At 47.2% G+C, this 23,539-nt stretch overlaps 1 long non-coding RNA gene across 1 annotated transcript in view; it reads left to right on the forward strand.

The window, feature by feature from the left end:
- LOC144600002 (uncharacterized) overlaps positions 1-23,539 on the forward strand; it is a 269,597-nt gene that overhangs the window by 219,823 nt on the left and 26,235 nt on the right. The gene's annotated exons all lie outside the window — the stretch shown is intronic.

Here is a 23,539-nt window from a genome sequence, read left to right on the forward strand (position 1 = left end):
CTCGGCTTGTACTCGCTGGAATTTAGAAGATTGAGGGGGGATCTTATATAAACGTACAAAATTCTTAAGTGGTTGGACAGGCTAGATGCAGGAAGATTGTTCCCGATGTTGGGGAAGTCCAGAACAAGGGGTCACAGTTTAAGGATAAGGGGGAAGTCTTTTAGGATCGAGGTGAGAATATTTTTTTTCACACAGAGTGGTGAATCTGTGGAATTCTCTGCCACAGAAGGTAGTTGAGGCCAGTTCATTGGCTATATTTAAGAGGGAGTTAGATGTGGCCCTTGTGGCTCAAGGTATCAGGGGGTATGGAGAGAAGGCAGGTACGGGATACTGAGTTGGATGATCAGCCATGATCGTATTGAATGGCGGTGCAGGCTCGAAGGGCTGAATGGCCTACTCCTGCACCTATTTTCTATGTTTCTATGTTAACAGAGAAAGTGGTGGGTAGCTGGAACACACTGCCAGGGATGGTGGTGGAAGCAGATGGTGGTGTTCAAGAGGCTTTTAGATGATCAAAGGTAGACACAAAATGCTGGAGTAACTCAGCAGGTCAGGCTGCATCTCTGGTGAAAAAGGCTGGGTGACGTTTTGTGTCGGGACCGTTCCTCACACATCGTTTTTCTCCACAGATGCTGCCTGACCCACTGAGTTACTCCAGCACTTTGTGTCTATCTTTGGTATAAACCAGCATCTGTAGTTCTTTGTTTCTACTTTTGGATAGGCAGATGGATGTGCAGAGAATGGAGGGATATGGATCATATGCAGGCAGAGGAGATTAGATTAACTTGGCATCATGTATAGCACGGACATTGTGGGCTGAAGGGCCTGTTTCAATGCAGATCCAGTGCTGGAGTAACTCAGTGGGTCAGATGGACTCCATGGCAGGACTGGATAAGGTGATATTTTAGGCTGAAGAATGGTCCAGACCTGAAACATCGCTTATTCATTCCCTCCACAGGTGATATGTGTGGGAAGGAACTGCAGATGCTGATTTAAACCAAAGATAGACACAAAATGCTGGAGGAACTCAGCGGGACAGGCAGCATCTCTGGAGCGAAGGAACGGGTGACGTTTTGGGTCGAGACCCTTCTTCAGTCTGGCTAGGGATAAGGGGAACAAGGGGTCACAGTTTAAGGATAAGGGGGAAGTCTTTTAGGACCGAGATGAGAACTTTTTTTTCACACAGAGAGTGGTGAATCTGTGGAATTCTCTGCCACAGAAGGTAGTTGAGGCCAGTTCATTGGCAATATTTAAGAGGGAGTTAGATGTGGCCCTTGTGGCTAAAGGGATCAGGGGGTATGGAGAGAAGGCAGGTACGGAATACTGAGTTGGATGATCAGCCATGATCATATTGAATGGCGGTGCGTACAGGCTCGAAGGGCCGAATGGCCTACTCCTGCACCTATTTTCTATGTTTCTATGTTTCTATGAAACTAGAGATATAGACGGTGATGTGCCTGACCCACTGAGTTCCTCCAGCACTTTGTATTTTGCTCAAGCTGCAGTTCCTTGTGTCTACAGGTTACTAGGCCTGTCCTGTGCTGTTCTCTACTGTTCTATGTGAGTTGTGGAGAGTTGGTATTACCCAGACGGTGTGGAACGGTTACAGAACTCTGGCTGGTGCATTGATCAACATGAATGAAATGTGGAATTCCTAGACCAATACCAAACCACTACTTTTGGATATTGGTGAATGTACATGGAGTGATACAGCGTGGAAACAGGCCCTTCGGCCCAACTTGCCCATGCCGGCCAACATGTCCCATCTACACGAGTCTCACCTGCCTGCATTTAGCCCAATCCCTCTAAACCTGTCCTATCCATGCACCTGCCTACATGGTTCTTAAACGTTGTGATAGTCCCAGCCTCAACTACCAGCTCCGGCTTGTAGACACTAGTCTAGTAGACACTAGACGACTAGTGGACACTAGTCCCACTTGCCTGCGCTTGGTCCATATGCCTCCAAACCCATCCTATCCATGTACCCGTCCAACTGTTGCTTAAACGTTGGGATAGTCCCTGCTTCAACTACCAGCTCCGGCAGCTCGTTCCATATACCCACCACCCTTTGTGTGAAAAGGTTACCCCTCGGATTCCTATTAAATCTTTCCCCCTTCACCTTAAACCTATGTCCTCTGGTTCTCGATTCCCCTACTCTGGGTAAGAGACTCTGTGCACCTACCCGATCTGCCCATACACATTATCGTTCAACTTTCATGTGAATCTTTGCAGCAGATGTCTTTACAGAGTTACACGCTAGCTGCTTTGTGCACTGTATGGTACCGAATGCAAACTACTTGCTCTACATCTGCTGATTGCAGAAGATATTCCGAACACATGCTGGATGTCAGTGGCAACTTCCATCAGCCCTTTGACAACGTGAGTTGCCATTTTAAGGCTGTCATGCCCTCGAACAAATAGAGTGAAATGTTATTGTCAATTAGTTCGAGGTTTAGTATAGTCACATGTACTGAGGTGCAGTGAAAAGCTTAGTTTAGAGATACAGTGCGGAAACAGGCCCTTCGGCCGACCGGGTCCGCGCCGACCAGCGATCCCCGCACACTAACACTATCCTACACCCACTAGGGACAATTTTAACATTTACCGAGCCAATTAACCTACATACCTGCGTGTCTTTGGAGTGTGGGAGGAAACCGAAGATCTCGGAGAAATCCCACGCAGGTTACGGGGAGAACGTACAAACTCCGTACAGACAGCGCCCGTAGTCGGGATGGAACCCGGGTCTCTGGCGCTGCATTCGCTGTAAGGCAGCAACTCTACCGGACCCACAGTCACCAATCCTCCAACTGAAAGTGAAGTCATGGTCACCTTCCAACCCGAAGGACGAACAACAACAACTTTGCAGTAGCATTATTGAAGGTGATTGGTCATTGTACCTGTAGCCCACTGTACCCGCGCATATGACAATAAACTTGAACTTGATTAAAACACAAAATGTTGGAGTAACTCAGCCTTTCTTGGCAATAATTCTGTTGACGTGGAGACACATGGGACTGGAGATGCTGGTATCATATTAAATCGATCAAATTAAAAAGAAACTGTGGTGACCTTTTCCCAACAAGTTGGGTAATGTATGGACCTTTCCAAACTGGATAGAATTCATGATGTTGAGGAATGCACACGATTAATTTAGTTTCCAAAGGGAATAAATCAAGTGCAGATAACATCTCAAATACCTGCCTTCCTTTTGCTCCTGAGTAACTGAGAATACCTTCAGATTTTTTTTCCAACTTGGAGCTTTAGAAATGCTGTGCAGAAACAGGCCCTTCGGCCCACTAAGTCCACATCGACCAGCGATCACCCCGTACACTAGCACTATCCTACACACACTAGGGACAATTTACAATTTTACCAAAGCCAATTAACCTACAAAACCACGTGTCTTTGGAGTGTGGGAGGAAACCAGAAAAGCAATGAATGCATTTCTTTTCCCTTTTAGATACAGCGTGGAAACAGGCCCTTTGGCCCACCGTTCCCTAGTTCTCACTAGTTCTCTCCAACGCACACTAGGGACAGAAGCCAATTAACCTACAAACCCGCACGTCATTGGAATGTAGGAGGAATAGTGAAGAAATCCCACGCAGGTCACGGGGAGAACGTACAAACTCCGTACAGACAGCATCCGTAGTCAGGATGGAACCCAGGTCTCTGGCGCTGTGAGGCAGCCACTGTGCCACCCCCAAGATATTCAAGTTTAATAGAGGTACAAGGACCAGCAGATACTGGAATCTTGAACAACACACAAAGTGTTGGAGGAACTCAGTGGGTCGGGCAGCATCTGTGGAGGGAATGGAAAGGCTGATGGGTCTGAAGGAGGGTCCCGACCTGAAACGTCACCCATTCCTTCTCTCCAGAGATGCTACCTGTTACTCCAGCATTTTGTGTACATCTTCAGTATAAACCAACATCTACAATTCCTTCCAACACAGTTTGAAGAATGGTCCCGACCCGAAACATCACCCACCCTTTTTCTCCACAGATGCTGCCTGACCCGCTGAGTTACTCCAGCACTCTGTGAAACGTCACCTATCCATGTTCTCCACAGATGCTGCCTGACCCGCTGAGTTACTCCAGCACTCTGTGAAACGTCACCTATCCATGTTCTCCACAGATGCTGCCTGACCCGCTGAGTTACTCCAGCACTCTGTGAAACGTCACCTATCCATGTTCTCCACAGATGCTGCCTGACCCGCTGAGTTACTCCAGCACTCTGTGAAACGTCACCTATCCATGTTCCCCAGAGATGCTGCCTGACCCGCTGAGTTACTCCAGCACTCTGTGAAATGTCACCTATCCATGTTCTCCACAGATGCTGCCTGACCTGCTGAGTTACTCCAGCACTCTGTGTCCATCTCTGGAATTGTCGCCTTGATTGTTGGAGCAGTGAAGATTTATTTGGAAGCACGGTTTCGCAGCGGTAGAGTTGCGGTAGGAATCTATTCCTTGGAGCGCAGGAGGATGAGGGGTGATCTTATGGAGGTGCATAAAAACATAAGAGGAATAGATCGGGTAGATGCACAGAGTCTCTTGCCCAGAGTAGGGGAATCGTGGACCAGAGGACATAGGTTTAAGGTGAGGGGGGAAAGATCCAATAGGAATCTGAGGGGGACCTTTTTCACACAAAGGGTGGTGGGTGTGTGGAACAAGCTGCCGGATGAGGTAGTTGAGGCTGGGACTATCCCAACCATTAAGAAACATTTAAGAAACAATTAGACAGGTATTTAACAGAATTAAAGGACGTTCTTTTAGGAAGGAGATGAGGAGAAATGTCTTTAGTCAGAGGGTGGTGAATCTGTGGGATTCTTTGCCACAAACGGCTGTGGAGGCCACAAGTCAGTGGATATATTTAAGGCCGAGATAGATAGATTCTTGATTAGTGCGGGTGTCAGGGGTTATGGGGAGAAGGCAGGAGAATGGGGTTAGGAGGGAGAGATAGATCAGCCGTGATTGAACGGTGGAGTGGATTTGATGGGCTGGATGGTCTATTTCTACTCCTATTGCTTATGATTGATACATGGATAGGACGGGTTTAGAGGGATATGGGCCAAACGCAGGCAGGCAGTTGGGAATAGTGTGGCTGGGACATGTTGGCCGGGTGTGGGCACGTTGGGCAGAAGGGCCTGTTTCCGTGCTGTACTGCTCTAACCGAACACTAGCGGACATTGTTCTGCATAGTCGCAGCTGTGGGTGATGCAAGGAGCGAGTGGGGGGTCTGACACTGGTCAGCTGTGGGTGATGCTAGGAGTGAGTGGGGGGTCTGACACTGGTCAGCTGTGGGTGATGCTAGGAGTGAGTGGGGGGTCTGACACTGGTCAGCTGTGGGTGATGCTAGGAGTGAGTGGGGGGTCTGACACTGGTCAGCTGTGGGTGATGCTAGGAGTGAGTGGGGGGTCTGACACTGGTCAACTGTGGGTGATGCTAGGAGTGAGTGGGGGGTCTGACACTGGTCAGCTGTGGGTGATGCTAGGAGTGAGTGGGGGGTCTGACACTGGTCAGCTGCCACCTGGGGAAGTCGCTTCCTGCAAACAGGGTTTGGAAGCCCGTTCCTCTCCATCCGAGATCTCGTCTGGCGATGTATGGCCCGTCTCTTCTACGAGGCCTAATTCCACAATTCATCAAGCTGGTGGCACGAAAATCCGATGCCTTTGAATATCACAAAAGATAATTCCAGGAATATATTGACTAAATAAAGAGTAATGTTTGTGTAAAACAGCTATAAATTGACATCAGTGGCACCTCCACCAACTCAGATTACTGCCGTTTGATTAGCTACGCTGCTTAGATGAGAGTTATGGTAGACAGAGCAGATGCAGACGCACGCATTATGGATAAATAATGATTTATCACAGCAATTTCTATTAAAAATATCACCTTGACTGCACGCAGTGTACTTACTTAGGGAGTCAATGAACAAAACCATGCAAGACTCTCAAAGCTGTTCCTGATTGCCACTGAGGGGCTGTTTAGTGAGCCAGTTGTTCTGACACAGGGACAATCCCTCAGAGTTTGTTTTAATGTGTGCCCCAGGACACTGTTCTCCCATCTTCCCACCCATTGGATAGCTCGCACAGGCGACCTTCAGAAATTAGTTGGCAGGCTGAAACGTTTATTAGGAACCTAAGGGGTAACGTTTTCACACAGAGGGTGGTGGGTGTATGGAACGAGCTGCCTGAGGAGGCAGTTGAGGCAGGGACTATCGCAGCCTTTAAGAAACAATTAGACAGGTACATGGATAGGACAGGTTTAGATGGATATGGGCCAAACGCGGGCAGGTTGGACTAGCGTAGCTGGGACATGTTGGCCGGTGTGGGCAAGTTGGGCCGAAGGGCCTGTTTCCATACTGTATCACTCTATGACTTCATTGAGATGAATGGACTGGTTTTGAAAACTGATTTTTTAAATGTTTGTTCTTTGGAGGCAGGATGCATGGGGCGGCACGGTGGTGCAGCGGGTAGAGCTGCTGCCTCACAGCGCCAGAGACCTGGGTTCGATCCCGACCGCGGGTGCTGTCTGTACGGAGTTTGTACGTTCTCCCCGTGACCTGCGTGGGTTTTCTTCACTATTCCTCCTACATTCCAATGACGTGCGGGTTTGTAGGTTAATTGGCTTCTGTCCCTAGTGTGCGTTGGAGAGAACTAGTGAGAACTAGGGAACGGTGGGCCAAAGGGCCTGTTTCCACGCTGTATCTAAAAGGGAAAAGAAATGCATTCATTGCTAACAATTTTCGTGTCGTTGTACGGTTTTAGATTGGCTAGAGGTCATGGACATGTTAAAAAGAAGCTTTATCGTGGACTAAACGAATCACCTGGTGATTGGGTCACCTGCAAGCTGCCTCTGAAGAAACTAATCAGTGTCTAAATGCGAACATGTACTGTGTAAGCAGTAATTCATAAATGGCTTTGCAGCTACATTAAACATCAGTGGGTGACATTTCATTGCATCTGTACCCATGTGAAAGAGTACTGCAGTTTATTGACTGACCTGCCTGTCCTTGTTGAATTCCTTAATGCCACATCGTCAAAAAGGCTTTTGGCACATTGGCCTGCATCAGTCAGAGTATTGAGTATAGAAGTTGGGAGGTCATGTTGCAGTTGTATAAGATGTTGGTGAGACCGCATTTAGAGTATTGTGTTCAGTTCTGGGCACCATGTTCTAGGAAAGATGTTGTCAAGCTGGAAAGGGTTCAGAGAAAATTTACGAGGATGTTGCCAGGATTCGAGGGTGTGAGCTACAGGGAGATGTTGTGCAGGCTGGGTCTCTATTCCTTGGAGCGCAGGAGGATGAGGAGTGATCTTATTGAGGTGTTCAAAATCATGAGAGGTATAGATCGGGCAGTTGCGCATTGTGGACAGCTTGATTGTAGTCATGTACAATCTTCTCTCTCTACAGGTGTTTCACTCAACCTCGATACACGTGAAAATAATGAATGAAACTAAACTAAGAATGTCACCGTATCTAGGTACACATGACAATGAGTGCCGCTGAACTAAGCAATGTGTTGTTAACCTTCCCTTTCAAGCCCAGGACACCTTTAGCCAATGTTGTTCTACTTCCGAGATGTTGCCTTATATCTGTGGAATTCTCTGCCTCAGAAGGCAGTAGGGGCCAATTCTCTGAATGCATTCAAGAGAGAGCTAGATAGAGCTCTTAAGGATAGCGGAGTCAGGGGGTATGGGGAGAAGGCAGGAACGGGGTACTGATTGAGAATGATCAGCCATGATCACATTGAATGGCGGTGCTGGCTCGAAGGGCCGAATGGCCTCCTCCTGCACCTATTGTCTATTGTCTTTTGCTGGTGGTATGAAATGTCACGGGAAATTGGTGGGTCCCGAGAAATAATGATTAGCCTGAATCTGCCAGGAATCTAACAGCTAATGTGAAGTGCTTCAGGGACCTTTCCACTTAAAATGGGGGGAAAAAAAACCAAGTTACCTGTCAGGATCACATTGCTTTAAGTGTTTTATGTTCACATAAATGCAGATTGGCAAGCTCAAATGACACACACTTTGGAAGCAGACAGTTTACAGATTTAAAACTGCTACCAAGAGGCCCCAGGCTAGCATTTATCTGTTTCAATGCCGCGCCAAAGAGACTTCCATTGGAGGCTGGATGTGGTTTAAATTTAATATTACAGCGTGTGTCATTGTCTAAGAGACTGTGTGGGAGAACTACCACTGCTCCCTTGCCCAGTAAATCTTCCTTGAACAGAAAAACCAAGACATTCAGGTGAAAGAATTTGCATTTTGTTTGTGCGTTATTGACATCTGGTGCATCTGTGTTAGCGAGCAGGGAAATGGCGGGTTCTTGCATGCCAGAGAGGGGGCAATAGACAATAGACAATAGGTGCAGGAGGAGGCCATTCAGCCCTTCGAGCCAGCACCGCCATTCAATGTGATCATGGCTGATCATTCTCAATCAGTACCCCGTTCCTGCCTTCTCCCCATACCCCCTGACTCCGCTATCCTTAAGAGCTCTATCTATCTCTCTCTTGAACGCATTCAGAGAATTGGTCTCCACTGCCTTCTGAGGCAGAGAATTCCACAGATTCACAACTCTCTGACTGAAAAAAAAAGAGAGCTGGGTCACAGGCATTAGATTAACCAACGCATTAGGGTGGCGTTAACCAGCGGGGTTCTAGTCTAGTGTCGGCATGACCCGGGGTGAAGGTAGTCACGGTGTATTAACTAGCATCCGAGGGTGACCTTGTAGAACAGGGTCACCATTCATTGTGAGGGAGACGGAGGTTCAGAGCTGGTGCAGAACAAACTAGTTTGTTACAACCATGTTTAGAGTTTAGAGATACAGCGCGGAAACAGGCCATTCGGCCCATCGAGTCCGCGCCATCCGGCCATCCCCGCACACTAGCCATTGAGTTGTGAATCTGTGGAATTCTCTGCCACAGAAGGCAGTGGAGGCCAATTCACCGGATGTTTTCAAGAGAGAGTTGGATATGGCTCTTAGGGCTAACGGAATCAAAGGATATGGAGAGAAGGCAGGAACGGGGTACTGATTTTAGATGATCAGCCGTGATCATATTGAATGGCGGTGCTGGCTCGAAGGGCCGAATGGCCTACTCTTGCACCTATTTTCTATGTTTCTATGTTTTAAAAAAACACTTTTGCATGATGCTTTTGCACTGCAGCCTGATTACCCAGTATTGCTGATCATTAATTAAATTCTATTATTGATTATTGTATGTTTATTTGTGTGGTTTTGCATTAAAGCTGCAACAAGTGGGAATTTCATTGTTAGTACATAGCATAATCAAACTCTTGAGTCTTGACTCGATCTGCTTTCCTTTGTGTTTGCACACTATGCTTGATATGAGTATTGGTTTATTATGGTCACGTATACCAATATATAAGGCTTTGCTTTGCTCTACATAAGTACAACAGGTCGAGCAAAAAGTAGAGGCAGACTGCAGATCATAGTGTTATAGTGAGAAAGAAAGCGCAATTAAAAAAGTGCAAGGGCAAAAATAAAGTGGATTGGAAGAGGTAGTTGAGGCAGGGACTATCGCAACGTTTAAGAAACATTTAGACAGGTACATGGATAGGACAGGTTTGGAGGGATATGGGCCAAACGCAGGCAGGTGGGTCTACATGGAAACATAGAAAATAGGTGCAGCAGGAGGCCATTTGGCCCTTTGAGCCAGCACCGCCATTCATTGAGATCATAGCTGATCATCCACAATCAGTAACCCGTGCCTGCCTTCTCCCCATATCCCTTGATTCCACTAGCCCATAGAGCTCTATCTAACTCTCTTTTAAATTCATCCAGTGAATTGGCCTCCACTGCCCTCTGTGGCAGAGAATTCCACAAATTCACAACACTCTGGGTGAAAAAGCTTTTTCTCATCTCAGTTTTAAATGGCTTCCCCTTTATTCTTAGACTGTGTGGCCCCTGGTTCTGGACTCCCGCAATATTGGGAACATTTTTCCTGCATGTAGTTTGTCCAGTCTTTTTATAATTTTATAGTGTAGATGGGGCATGTTGGTCGGTGTGGGCAAGTTGGGCCGAAGGGCCTGTTTCCGTGCTGTGTGACTCGATGACTGTGACTCTTTCTGCAGTACATCCTTAACCTATGAGAAAACTGCACAGTGGTTTGATAACAGTGGGGAAGAATATGTTCCTGAATACGGTGGTGTGTGCTTTCAAGCTTTTGAATGCCAGTTCCAAGACTTAACATCATCCAGATAGACAATGGACAATAGACAATAGGTGCAGGAGGAGGCCATTCGGCCCTTCGAGCCATCACCGCCATTCAATGTGATCATGGCTAATCATTCTCAATCAGTACCCCGTTCCTGCCTTCTCCCCATACCCCCTGACTCCACTATCCTTAAGAGCTCTATCCAGCTCTCTCTTGAATGCATTCAGAGAATTGGCCTCCACTGCCTTCTGAGGCAGAGAATTCCACAGATTCACAACACTGACTGAAAAAGTTTTTCCTCATCTCCGTTCTAAATAGCCTACCCCTTATTCTTAAACTGTGGCCCCTGGTTCTGGACTCCCCCAACATTGGGAACATGTTTCCTGCCTCTAACGTGTCCAACCCCTTAATAATCTTATACGTTTCGATAAGATCTCCTCTCATCCTTCTATATTCCAGTGTATACAAGCCTAGTCGCTCCAGTCTTTCAACATATGACAGTCCCGCCATTCCGGGAATTAACCTAGTAAACCTACACTGCATGCCCTCAATAGCAAGAATATCCTTCCTCAAATTTGGAGACCAAAACTGCACACAGTACTCCAGGTGCGGTCTCACTAGGGCCCATTGATCAGTCCACACTGATTTGGTTTAGCTTGGTTTTGTTTACACCTACAGTGTGGCCCACCGAGTCCACAAGACCATCGATCACCCATTCACGCTAGTTCTCTGTCCTTCCGCCTATCGGCAATTTACAAGAATCCAATTAACCTTCAAATCTGCACGTCTTAGGAGTGTGGGAGGAAACCGGAGCACCCGGTGAAAACCTACGCAGGTCACGGGGAGAACGTACAAACTCCGCGCAGACAGCCCCTGTAGTCAGGATCGAACCCAGGTCCCTGGCGCTGTGAGGCAGCAACTCTACCGCTGCGCCAGCGTGCCGCCCCTGTTCATGGCCAGAGGACTTCCTCTTGGATTTGGGTTTAGGGATGAGGATTGTTCAGGTTTCTGTGGATAGTTCTCCTCATCAGAGTGTACGGAAACTGGCCCTTCGGCCCACCTTGTCCATACTGGACTGGTTCCATTTGCCTGCCTGTGGGCCGCAGACCTATCAATCCTTCCTCCCCTTACATCTGTCCAAATGTCTTCAAAACCCATCCGTGAGATTGTTGATTCTATTGGAGAGAGTTAGCGTAGTGTAGTGCAGTGTAGTTTAGTTTAGTTTAGTTGCTCCACAGTGCTACCCTTCCAAGACAGATGATACAAAGCTGGGTGGCAGTATGAACTGTGAGGGAGATGCTATGAGGTTGCAGGGTGACTTGGACAGGTTGTGTGAGTGGGCGGATGCATGGCAGATGCAGTTTAATGTGGATAAGTGTGAGGTTATCCACTTTGGTGGTAAGAATAGGAAGGCAGAGTATTATCTGAATGGTGTCAAGTTAGGAAAAGGGGACGTACAACGAGATCTGGGTGTCCTAGTGCATCAGTTACTGAAAGGAAGCGTGCAGGTACAGCAGGCAGTGAAGAAAGCCAATGGAATGCTGACCTTCATAACAAGAGGAGTTGAGTATAGGAGCAAAGAGGTCCTTCTGCAGTTGTACAGGTCCCGAGTGAGACCGCACCTGGAGTACTGTGTGCAGTTTTGGCCTCCAAATTTGAAGAAGGATATTCTTGCTATTGAGGGCGTGCAGTGTAGGTTTACTAGGTTAGACAATAGACAATAGACAATAGGTGCAGGAGGAGGCCATTCAGCCCTTCGAGCCAGCACCGCCATTCAATGCGATCATGGCTGATCACTCTCAATCAGTACCCCGTTCCTGCCTTCTCCCCATACCCCCTCACTCCGCTATCCTTAAGAGCTCTATCCAGCTCTCTCTTGAAAGCATCCAACGAACTGGCCTCCACTGCCTTCTGAGGCAGAGAATTCCACACCTTCACCACTCTCTGACTGAAAAAGTTCTTCCTCATCTCCGTTCTAAATGGCCTACCCCTTATTCTTAAACTGTGGCCCCTTGTTCTGGACTCCCCCAACATTGGGAACATGTTTCCTGCCTCTAATGTGTCCAATCCCCTAATTATCTTATATGTTTCAATAAGATCCCCCCTCATCCTTCTAAATTCCAGTGTATACAAGCCCAATTGCTCCAGCCTTTCAACATCCGACAGTCCCGCCATTCCGGGAATTAACCTAGTGAACCTACGCTGCACGCCCTCCATAGCAAGAATATCCTTCCTCAAATTTGGAGACCAAAACTGCACACAGTACTCCAGGTGCGGTCTCACCAGGGCCCGGTACAACTGTAGAAGGACCTCTTTGCTCCTATACTCAACTCCTCTTGTTACGAAGGCCAACATTCCATTGGCTTTCTTCACTGCCTGCTGTACCTGCATGCTTCCTTTCATTGACTGATGCACTAGGACACCCAGATCTCGTTGAACTCCCTCTCCTCCTAACTTGACACCATTCAGATAATAATCTGCCTTTCTATTCTTACTTCCAAAGTGAATAATCTCACACTTATCTACATTAAACTGCATCTGCCATGTATCCGCCCACTCACACAACCTGTCCAAGTCACCCTGCAGCCTTATTGCATCTTCCTCACAATTCACACTACCCCCCAGCTTAGTATCATCTGCAAATTTGCTAATGGTACTTTTAATCCCTTCGTCTAAGTCATTAATGTATATCGTAAATAGCTGGGGTCCCAGCACCGAACCTTGCGGTACCCCACTGGTCACTGCCTCCCATTCCGAAAGGGACCCATTTATCCCCACTCTTTGCTTTCTGTCTGTCAACCAATTTTCTATCCATGTCAGTACCCTACCCCCAATACCATGTGCCCTAATTTTGCCCACTAATCTCCTGTGTGGGACCTTGTCGAAGGCTTTCTGAAAGTCGAGGTACACCACATCCACTGACTCTCCCTTGTCAATTTTCCTAGTTACATCCTCAAAAAATTCCAGTAGATTTGTCAAGCATGATTTCCCCTTCGTAAATCCATGCTGACTCGGAATGATCCCGTTACTGCTATCCAAATGCTCAGCAATTTCGTCTTTTATAATTGACTCCAGCATCTTCCCCACCACTGATGTCAGACTAACTGGTCTATAATTACCCGTTTTCTCTCTCCCTCCTTTCTTAAAAAGTGGGGTAACATTTGCTATCCTCCAATCCACAGGAACTGATCCTGAATCTATAGAACATTGAAAAATGATCTCCAATGCTTCCACTATTTCTAGAGCCACCTCCTTAAGTACCCTGGGATGCAGACCACCAGGCCCTGGGGATTTATCAGCCTTCAGTCCCATCAGTCTACCCAAAACCATTTCCTGCCTAATGTGGATTTCCTTCAGTTCCTCCATCACCCTAGGTTCTCCGACCCCTAGAACATTTGGGAGATTGTGTGTATCTTCCTCAGTGAAGACAGATCCAAAGTAACGGTTTAACTCGTCTGCCATTTCTTTGTTCCCCATAATAAATTCCCCTGTTTCTGTCTTCAAGGGACCCACATTTGCCTTGACTATTTTTTTCCTCTTCACGTACCTAAAAAAACTTTTGCTATCCTCCTTTATATTATTGGCTAGTTTACCCTCGTACCTCATCTTTTCTCCCCGTATTGCCTTTTTAGTTAACTTTTGTTGCTCTTTAAAAGAGTCCCAATCCTCTGTCTTCCCACTCTTCTTTGCTATGTTATACTTCCTCTCCTTAATTTTTATGCTGTCCATGACTTCCCTTGTCAGCCACAGGTGTCTCTTACTCCCCTTAGAGTCTTTCCGCCTCTTTGGAATAAATTGATCCTGCAACCTCTGCATTATTCCCAGGAATACCTGCCATTGCTGTTCTACCGTCTTCCCTGCTAGGGCCTCCTTCCAGTCAATTTTGGCCAGCTCCTGCCTCATGCCTCCGTAATCCCCTTTGCTATACTGTAATACCGACACTTCCGATTTTCCCTTCTGCCTTTCCATTTGCAGAGTAAAACTTATCATGTTGTGATCACTGCCTCCTAATGGCTCTTTTACCTCTAGTCCCGGAATGGCGGGACTGTCGTATGTTGAAAGACTGGAGCGACTAGGCTTGTATACATTGGAATTTAGAAGGATGAGAGGGGGTCTTATTGAAACATATAAGATTATTAAGGGATTGGGCACGTTAGAGGCAGGAAACATGTTCCCAATGTTGGGGGAGTCCAGAACCAGGAGCCACAGTTTAAGAATAAGGGATAGGCCATTTAGAACGGAGATGAGGAAAAACTTTTTCAGTTAGAGAGTTGTGAATCTGTGGAATTCTCTGCCTCAGAAGGCAGTGGAGGCCAATTCTCTGGATGCTTTCAAGAGAGAGCTGGATAGAGCTCTTAAGGATAGCGGAGTCAGGGGGTATGGGGAGAAGGCAGGAACGGGGTACTGATTGAGAATGATCAGCCATGATCACATTGAATGGCAGTGCTGGCTCGAAGGGCCGAATGGCCTCATTCTGCACCTATTGTCTAATGTCTATTGACACACATTATTTGAAATGATACGATGCGATAGAACTTTATTTTTTATCCCAGGAGGGAAATTGATCTGCCAACAGTCACAAAACGCAACGAGGTACATGAAACATGAAACTAAAGTGAGGAGTGGAAAGTCCAGGATCGGCGATGTGCAAAGATGGTGGAGGGGGGGGACAGGGCGGAGGGAGGGGGGTCAGTATCAGTCTCAGTCTTCCCCAAGCCAGAAGGGGGAGGAGTTGTACAGTTTGACAGCCACAGGGAAGAAGGATCTCCTGTGGCGTTCTGTGCTGCATCTCGGTGGGACCAGTCTGTTGCTGAAGGTGTTCCTCAGGTTGGCCAGTGTGTGTCATGGAGGGGGTGGGCTGTATTGTCCAATACCACACTGGACAATGCATTTACAGTGTACAGATACATGACAGAGGAGGCTGGCTTGTGTGACGGTCTGGGCCGTGTCCACGTTTAGTGAGAGAGGGGAGGGATACAGAAGGCAGAGGGCCAGGCAGATTGTTTTGTGACTGTAATTAGATCGAGCTGTTCAGATGTACATGAGTGGACATCTTGCATGCCATTAGTCATGTGGATGTCAAATTAATGTAAAATAATTTGATTATTTGAATTACTTTGTGTTTTGAGAAACAGCACTTTGGATTTGTGTGGGAGTTAGAAGTCATTGAAAGCTCCTAATTGTTTATCAGTAATTGGTCCAGAGTTGAATTTCCATCACTTTTTAACTTCAATACCGACCTTTATTTTCTTGGAGCCCTCGCACTGTACAGGACTTTGGCACAGCTTGTCCAGGCCAACCAAGTTTACATCAAACCTTTCCTCAAATTCGACGACACAGAAAAAATCATTCACGCTTTCATTTCCTCCCGCCTAGACTACTGCAACTCCCTATACACTGGGATCAGCTAATCTTCCCTGTCCCGCCTGCAACTGGTCCAAAACGCCGCAGCGAGACTCCTGACGGGTACCCGTAAAAGGGACCACATCACCCCGATTCTGGCCTCTCTCCACTGGCTCCCTGTACGGTACAGAATCAACTTCAAGCTCCTCCTATTCACGTATAAAGCCCTAAATGGACACTCCCCCCCCTACATCAAAAATCTTCTAACCCCCCTCTCTAACTCCAGGTCCCTCAGATCGGCCGACTTGGGGCTATTCACTATCCCACGGTCTAGGCTTAAACTCAGGGGTGACCGCGCTTTTGCGGTTGCAGCTCCTAGACTGTGGAACAGCATCCCTCTCCCGATCAGAACTGCCCCCTCCATCGACTCCTTTAAGTCCAGGCTCAAAACATATTTCTACTCCCTAGCGTTTGAGGCTCATTGAGGAGGCGCTGTGAACTGTTTGCGTGCTACTGTATGTTTTCATTTTTTTTTCTATTGGAACCTAATCAAATGTACAGCACTTTGGTCAACGTGGGTTGTTTTTAAATGTGCTATACAAATAAAATTGACTTGACTTGACTTGACATACTGGGCTATTCCACTTTGCCCACGTTTGATCCAAATCCCTCGAAACCTTCCGATCCATAAAAGGATGATTTAAAAAGGCATCAACTTCTATAAATTCCTCTTCTAACTTCCAACTTCTGCAGATTCCTCAGAGTGCAAAAGTTGCCTTTAGAGAAACGGTGTGGGAACCGGCCCATCGAGTCCGTGCCGACCAGCATTATCCTAAACACTAGGGATAATTTACTATTTGTACCGAAGCCAATTGACCGACAAACCTGTATGTCTTTGGAGTGTGGGAGGAATCTTCACGCTGAATGGTGTCAAGTTAGGAGGAGGGGGAGTTCAACGAGATCTGGGTGTCCTAGTGCATCAGTCAATGAAAGGAAGCATGCAGGTACAGCAGGCAGTGAAGAAAGCCAATGGAATGTTGGCCTTCGTAACAAGAGGAGTTGAGTATAGGAGCAAAGAGGTCCTTCTACAGTTGTACCGGGCCCTGGTGAGACCGCACCTGGAGTACTGTGTGCAGTTTTGGTCTCCAAATTTGAGGAAGGATATTCTTGCTATGGAGGGCGTGCAGCGTAGGTTCACTAGGTTAATTCCCGGAATGGCGGGACTGTCGTATGTTGAAAAGCTGGAGCGATTGGGCTTGTATACACTGGAATTTAGAAGGATGAGGGGGGATCTTATTGAAACATATAAGATAATTAGGGGATTGGACACATTAGAGGCAGGAAACATGTTCCCAATGTTGGGGGAGTCCAGAACAAGGGGCCACAGTTTAAGAATAAGGGGTAGGCCATTTAGAACGGAGATGAGGAAGAACTTTTTCAGTCAGAGAGTGGTGAAGGTGTGGAATTCTCTGCCTCAGAAGGCAGTGGAGGCCAGTTCGTTGGATGCTTTCAAGAGAGAGCTGGATAGAGCTCTTAAGGATAGCGGAGTGAGGGGGTATGGGGAGAAGGCAGGAACGGGGTACTGATTGAGAGTGATCAGCCATGATCGCATTGAATGGCGGTGCTGGCTCGAAGGGCTGAATGGCCTACTCCTGCACCTATTGTCTATTGTCTATTGGGCGTAAGTACCACTGGGATCCTTCCTTATTGAAAATCACTCGAATGCTAGCACTTGGAATGAAAATTGTAAATTGTCCCCAGTGTGTGTAAGATAATGCTAGGGTGATGGCCGGTCTGTGGGCCGAAGGGCCTGTTTCCACGCTGTATCTCAAAAGGCAACCTTTTCACTTTGAGGAATCTAACTAAAGATGAGGATACAAGTCTGCCTTTTAAAAAAGGTGTTTGGACAGAAATATGGAGAGGAAGATTTAGAGGGATTTGGAATGGGGTAAAAATGGGGAACAATCTGCCAGGATTAGCAATCAGCTGTATGTACGAGCAGATGCTGGTTTAAACCAAAGACAGGCACAATATGCTGGAGTAACTCAGCGGGACAGGCAGCATCTCTGGAGAGAAGGAATGGGTGACGTTTCGGGTCGAGACCCTTCTATTCTACAGAACCTTCAGAACCTCACCCATTCCTTCTCTCCAAAGATGCTGCCTGTCCCGCTGAGTTACTCCAGCATTTTGTGTCTATCTTCATAAGGTCATAAGGAATAGGAGTAGAATTAGGCCACTCAGCCCATCAAGTCTACTCCACCATTTAATCATGGCAGATCGACCTCTCTCTCCTAACCCCATTCTCCTGCCTTCTCCCCATAATCTCTGACACCCGCACTAATCAAGAATCTATCTATCCCTGCCTTAAATATATCCACTGACTTGTGGCCTCCACAGACTTCTGTGGCAAAGAATCCCACAGATTCACCACCCTCTGACTAAAGAAATTTCACCTCAGCTCCTTCCTTAATTCTGAAGCTGTGACCTCTAGTCCTTGACTCTCCCACTAGTGGAAACATCCTCTCCACATTGTTCTATGTTTTGTGTTTGTGATCTATTAAAAATCATGCTGACCATCTTCAGCCAGGAATAAGTATAGTCATGGACAATAGACAATAGACAATAGGTGCAGGAGGAGGCCATTCGGCCCTTCGAGCCAGCACCGCCATTCAATGTGATCATGGCTGATCATTCTCAATCAGTACCCCGTTCCTGCCTTCTCCCCATACCCCCTGACTCCGCTATCCTTAAGAGCTCTATCCAGCTCTCTCTTGAATGCATTCAGAGAATTGGCCTCCACTGCCTTCTGAGGCAGAGAATTCCACAGATTCTCAACTCTCTGACTGAAAAAGTTTTTCCTCATCTCAGTTCTAAATGGCCTACCCCTTATTCTTAAACTGTGGCCCCTTGTTCTGGACTCCCCCAACACTGGGAACATGTTTCCTGTCATGCTTGAAGCAGTTCTGTGTGTGTTTGACGGGAAAATTTAGTTTAGTTTAGTTTAGAGATACAGCGCGGAAACAGGCCCTTCGGCCCACCGAGTCCGCGCCGACCAGCGATCCCCACACATTAACATTACCCTACACACACGAGGGACAATTTTTACATTTACACCAAGCCAATTCAACGACATACCTGTACGCCTTTGGAGTGTGGGAGGAAACGGAAGATCTCGGAGAAAAACGAGGCAGGTCACGGGGAGAACGTGCAAACTTCGTACAGACGGCGCCCGTAGTCGGGATGGAACCCGGGTCTCCGGCGCTGCATTCGCTGTAAGGCAGCAACTCTACCGCTGCACCACCGTGCCGCCCTGCATTCTGCATTGACGTGTCGAAGATGAAACACATCTCTCCCTTATGGGATGTAGCACTGAGCAATTACACGCCAAAAGTCCCGCTTACGTTGATTATCCCATAGAGTGTTAAACAAAATACAGCAGAACAATCCTCTCATCTGCACCGATAGATTTGTGACTAACACGTAAAATCAGTTACAAAATAATCTAATCATTTCATTGTTTAATTAAAGCCTCGAAGCCTAATTAAATCTTTACTTATTAATTTTTTAATTAACATTTTGCCTGGGTAATTTGCGCAATTGTTTGAGGAGGTGAATTTATTTAGCACTGAGTGAAGTTGCTTTGACTGAGCCTTGGAGTCAGATTCCCACTTCACTAAATCATTCCTGCAGCTATTCAGTTGACACTCGGGGAAATCTACCCTGGTGATTATTCTCCACAGAGTCTCTGCTTTTGCAGCTGTTAAAATAATACACAGTTGGTGATCAGTTGTGTAAAGAGATTCCCAATGTTAGTGTGGAGGCAGGGATGCAGAGTAATAATGGGGCCTGACCCCAATTAGGCGTGTGTTTAGTCGACTGCCGGCGACTGTCATAGTCGTAGCAGGTCGCTGAAAAAAACAGCCACTGGACCCCCCCCCCCCCCCACGACAATGTCTACGACAAGCTACAACAACCTACCACCTAGTCGACGTCAAGCTACGTCAAGTTACCGACAACCGGCGACCCAATCGTCATGACTTAGGACGTCCACCTACGATCGCACCTACGACAACCTACGACCACACAGGCGGCAACCTACGACAACCGAAGTCGACCCTACGTCCACCCGCGACAAGCTACGACAAGCTGCGACCCTGTCGGCGACAACTGAAGACAATTCACGTCATTTTGGCCTCCGATTCTGACGCCGGTACCTGTCGCCGGTTGACGTGGGTCGTCGCCAATGGAATTCACCAAAGTCAGCACCGGCGACACCCTACGTCACCTAGCGATGACCTACGACAGCGCCCACATCTGGAGACATCAAGCTACGATCATTGGTGTCAAACCAACAGTCGCCGAAAATATTTAAACATTTCAAAATCCAGCGACGATCAAAAAAACGCTACGACTCTTTGGAGACGACTCACGACATACAGTCGACAGCTCGGAGACCGTGTGGCTAGTCGCCTGTAGTCGCCTAAACAATCGCCGCAGTGGAACACGGGTTTAAGATATACCTTAGTGCGGCACAGTGGCGCAGCGGGTAGAGCAAGGGTTCCCAACCTGGGGTAAATTTAGCCCCAGGGGGTAAATTTTGCCGACCATTATTGTTATTTGAACTTAAAATAATAATGTTAAAAACAGTATTTTAAAATTTCCCCTTTGTCGGTTTGCTTGTTTTACGGTAGAAGTGTAAACTCAAATTACTGCACAAAACAGGGTGGGGGTAAATTTACTTTCGAAAACGTTACCAGGGGTAAACGGGACGAAAAAGGTTGGGAACACCTGGGTTAGAGCCACCGCCTCACAGAGTCAGTGACCCGGGCTCGAAACTGACCTTGGGAAGTGCTCTGAGTGGAGTTTGCACGTTCTGCCTGTGACCTAGTGGGTTTCCTCCGGGTGCTCCAGTCTCCTCCCACATCCCAAAAAACGTGCGGGTTTGTAGAAAACATAGAAAATAGGTGCAGGGGGAGGCCATTTAGCCCTTCGAGCCAGCACCGCCATTCATTGTGATCATAGCTGATCATCCACAATCAGAACTGAGATGAGGAAAACCTTTTTCAGTCAGAGAGTTGTGAATCTGTGAAATTCTCTGCCTCAGAAGGCAGTGGAGGCCAATTCTCTGAATGCATTCAAGAGAGAGCTAGATAGAGCTCTTAAGGATAGCGGAGTCAGGGGGTATGGGGAGAAGGCAGGAACGGGGTACAGATTGAGAATGATCAGCCATGATCACATTGAATGGCGGTGCTGGCTTGAAGGGCCGAATGGCCTCCTCCTACACCTATTGTCTATTGTCTATTGTCTATTCACCTCTGCACTCAGCTTGCAGTTTACATCCTGCTGTCATCCAAACCCTGCATGTTTCTTCAGCAGAATCCTCTGACGTGGCAGATCGACCGACATTCCTGAAGCCAGCGGCCCGGTCCTTTCTGACAACACTTTCACCACTCCGGGAAGTTATATCGGGATAGTTGTTAAGGGGGGTAGGCAGTGTGACCCTTCCATATTAATCCACCCAGCAGCCTGCCCTCTTTCAAGGTCTCTGAGTGTCCCAGCACTGCCTTTTGATTGCCAATTTATTGTGAATCCCAGAGCAATCTGTCTCTCTAGCTGCCAGCACACATCCGTGATATGAACACAGCATCCTTGAAGCGCAGGGATTGACGGATAATTACTTTCCACGAAACAAACACGTTTCTGCTTACCGATGCATGTACAATTTTATAAAACTTGTCCAGGCAACGTCAACTCTTTGCATCAGAATTATTTTTTGATGACCTTTCCTCTTCATGTACCTGTCCAAGGTGCCTCAACGTCCTCCTCTGGCAGCTCGTTCTATACCCCCATCACCCTCTGTGTTAAAATGTTGCCCCTCGGGCTCCTATTAAATCTTCCCCCCACTTTAAACTCGTGTCATGTGGTTCTTGATTCCCCTACTTTGGGTAACATATCTCAATCTAACACCCAGACATTTACAAGACAGTCCTCAGGTCACTTACAAAATTCTTAAGGGGCTGGACAGGCTAGATGCAGGAAGATTGTTCCCGATGTTGGGGAAGTCCAGAACAAGGAGTCACAGTTTAAGGATAAGGGGGACGTCTTTTAGGACCGAGATGAGAAAGTTTTTTTTCACACAGAGAGTGGTGAATCTGTGGAATTCTCTGCCACAGAAGGTAGTTGAGGCCAGTTCATTGGCTATATTTAAGAGGGAGTTAGATGTGGCCCTTGTGGTTAAAGGGATCAGGGGGTATGGGGAGAAGGCAGGTACAGGATACTGAGTTGGATGATCAGCCATGATCATATTGAATGGCGGTGCGTACAGGCTCGAAGGGCCGAATGGCCTACTCCTGCACCTATTTTCTATGTTTCTATGCTTCTATACTTCATTTATACTAGAATTAGAGCAAACAAAAATATCTCCTTACAGTCACCATATCCGTGGACTATCCCAGAGTGGACACCACCAGATATGCACCAACCATGTCACCCGTCAAGTCACAGCTCAACAACTTGGACATGGCATGGATCACCTCACCAAAATCACCCACATACAAATATAAATCACCCTAGTTTGCAACCAGTAAAACCTGGAATTTTTTGAGAATGTAACTAGGAAAATTGACAGGGGAGAGCCGGTGGATGTGGTGTACCTTGACTTTCAGAAAGCCTTCGACAAGGTCCCACATAGGAGATTGGTGGGCAAAATTGGAGCACATGGTATTGGAGGTAGGGTACTGACATGGATAGAAAATTGGTTGACAGACAGAAAGCAAAGAGTGGGGATAAATGGGTCCCTTTCAGAATGGCAGGCAGTGACTAGTGGGGTACCGCAAGGTTCGGTGCAGGGACCCCAGCTATTTACGATATACATTAATGACTTGGATGAAGGGATTAAAAGTACCATTAGCAAATTTGCAGATGATACTAAGCTGGGTGGCAGTGTGAACTGTGAGGAAGATGCTATGAGGTTGCAGGGTGACTTGGACAGGTTGTGTGAGTGGGCGGATGCATGGCAGATGCAGTTTAATGTGGATAAGTGTGAGGTTATCCACTTTGGTGGTAAGAATAGGAAGGCAGAGTATTATCTGAATGGTGTCAAGTTGGGAAAAGGGGACGTACAATGAGATCTGGGTGTCCTAGTGCATCATTCACTGAAAGGAAGCATGCAGGTACAGCAGGCAGTGAAGAAAGCCAATGCAATGTTGGCCTTCATAACATGTGGAGTTGAGTATAGGAGCAAAGATGTCCTTCTGCAGTTGTACAGGGGCCTAGTGAGACCGCACCTGGAGTACTGTGTGCAGTTTTGGTCTCCAAATTTGAGGAAGGATATTCTTGCTATTGAGGGCGTGCAGCGTAGGTTTACTAGGTTAATTCCCGGAATGGCGGGATTGTCGTATGTTGAAAGACTGGAGCGACTAGGCTTGTATACACTGGAATTTAGAAGGATGAGAGGGGATCTTATCGAAACATATAAGATTATTAAGGGGTTGGACACGTTAGAGGCAGGAAACATGTTCCCAATGTTGGGGGAGTCCAGAACCAGGGGCCACAGTTTAAGAATAAGGGGTAGGCCATTTAGAACGGAGATGAGGAAGAACTTTTTCAGTCAGAGAGGTGTAAATCTGTGGAATTCTCTGCCTCAGAAGGCAGTGGAGGCCAATTCTCTGAATGCATTCAAGAGAGAGCTAGATAGAGCTCTTAAGGATAGCGGAGTCAGGGGGTATGGGGAGAAGGCAGGAACGGGGTACTGATTGAGAATGATCAACCATGATCACATTGAATGGCGGTGCTGGCTCGAAGGGCCGAATGGCCTCCTCCTGCACCTATTGTCTATTGTCTATACCCACGCGAGTGAAACCTGCACCAGATCGCCCAGCTGTGACGGTTGTTCAGTAGAAAGCAGAAACAGAACGAGAAACAGAAAAGAATCGGTGCCTTCAACCTTCCTGTTCCCCTCATCTGAATCTGAATTCTGAATCTGAATCAGGATCTGAATCTGAATCTGAATCTGAATCTGAA

Source organism: Rhinoraja longicauda, chromosome 14 (genome assembly GCF_053455715.1).
Source record: "Rhinoraja longicauda isolate Sanriku21f chromosome 14, sRhiLon1.1, whole genome shotgun sequence".
Taxonomy (NCBI): Eukaryota; Metazoa; Chordata; class Chondrichthyes; order Rajiformes; family Arhynchobatidae; genus Rhinoraja; species Rhinoraja longicauda.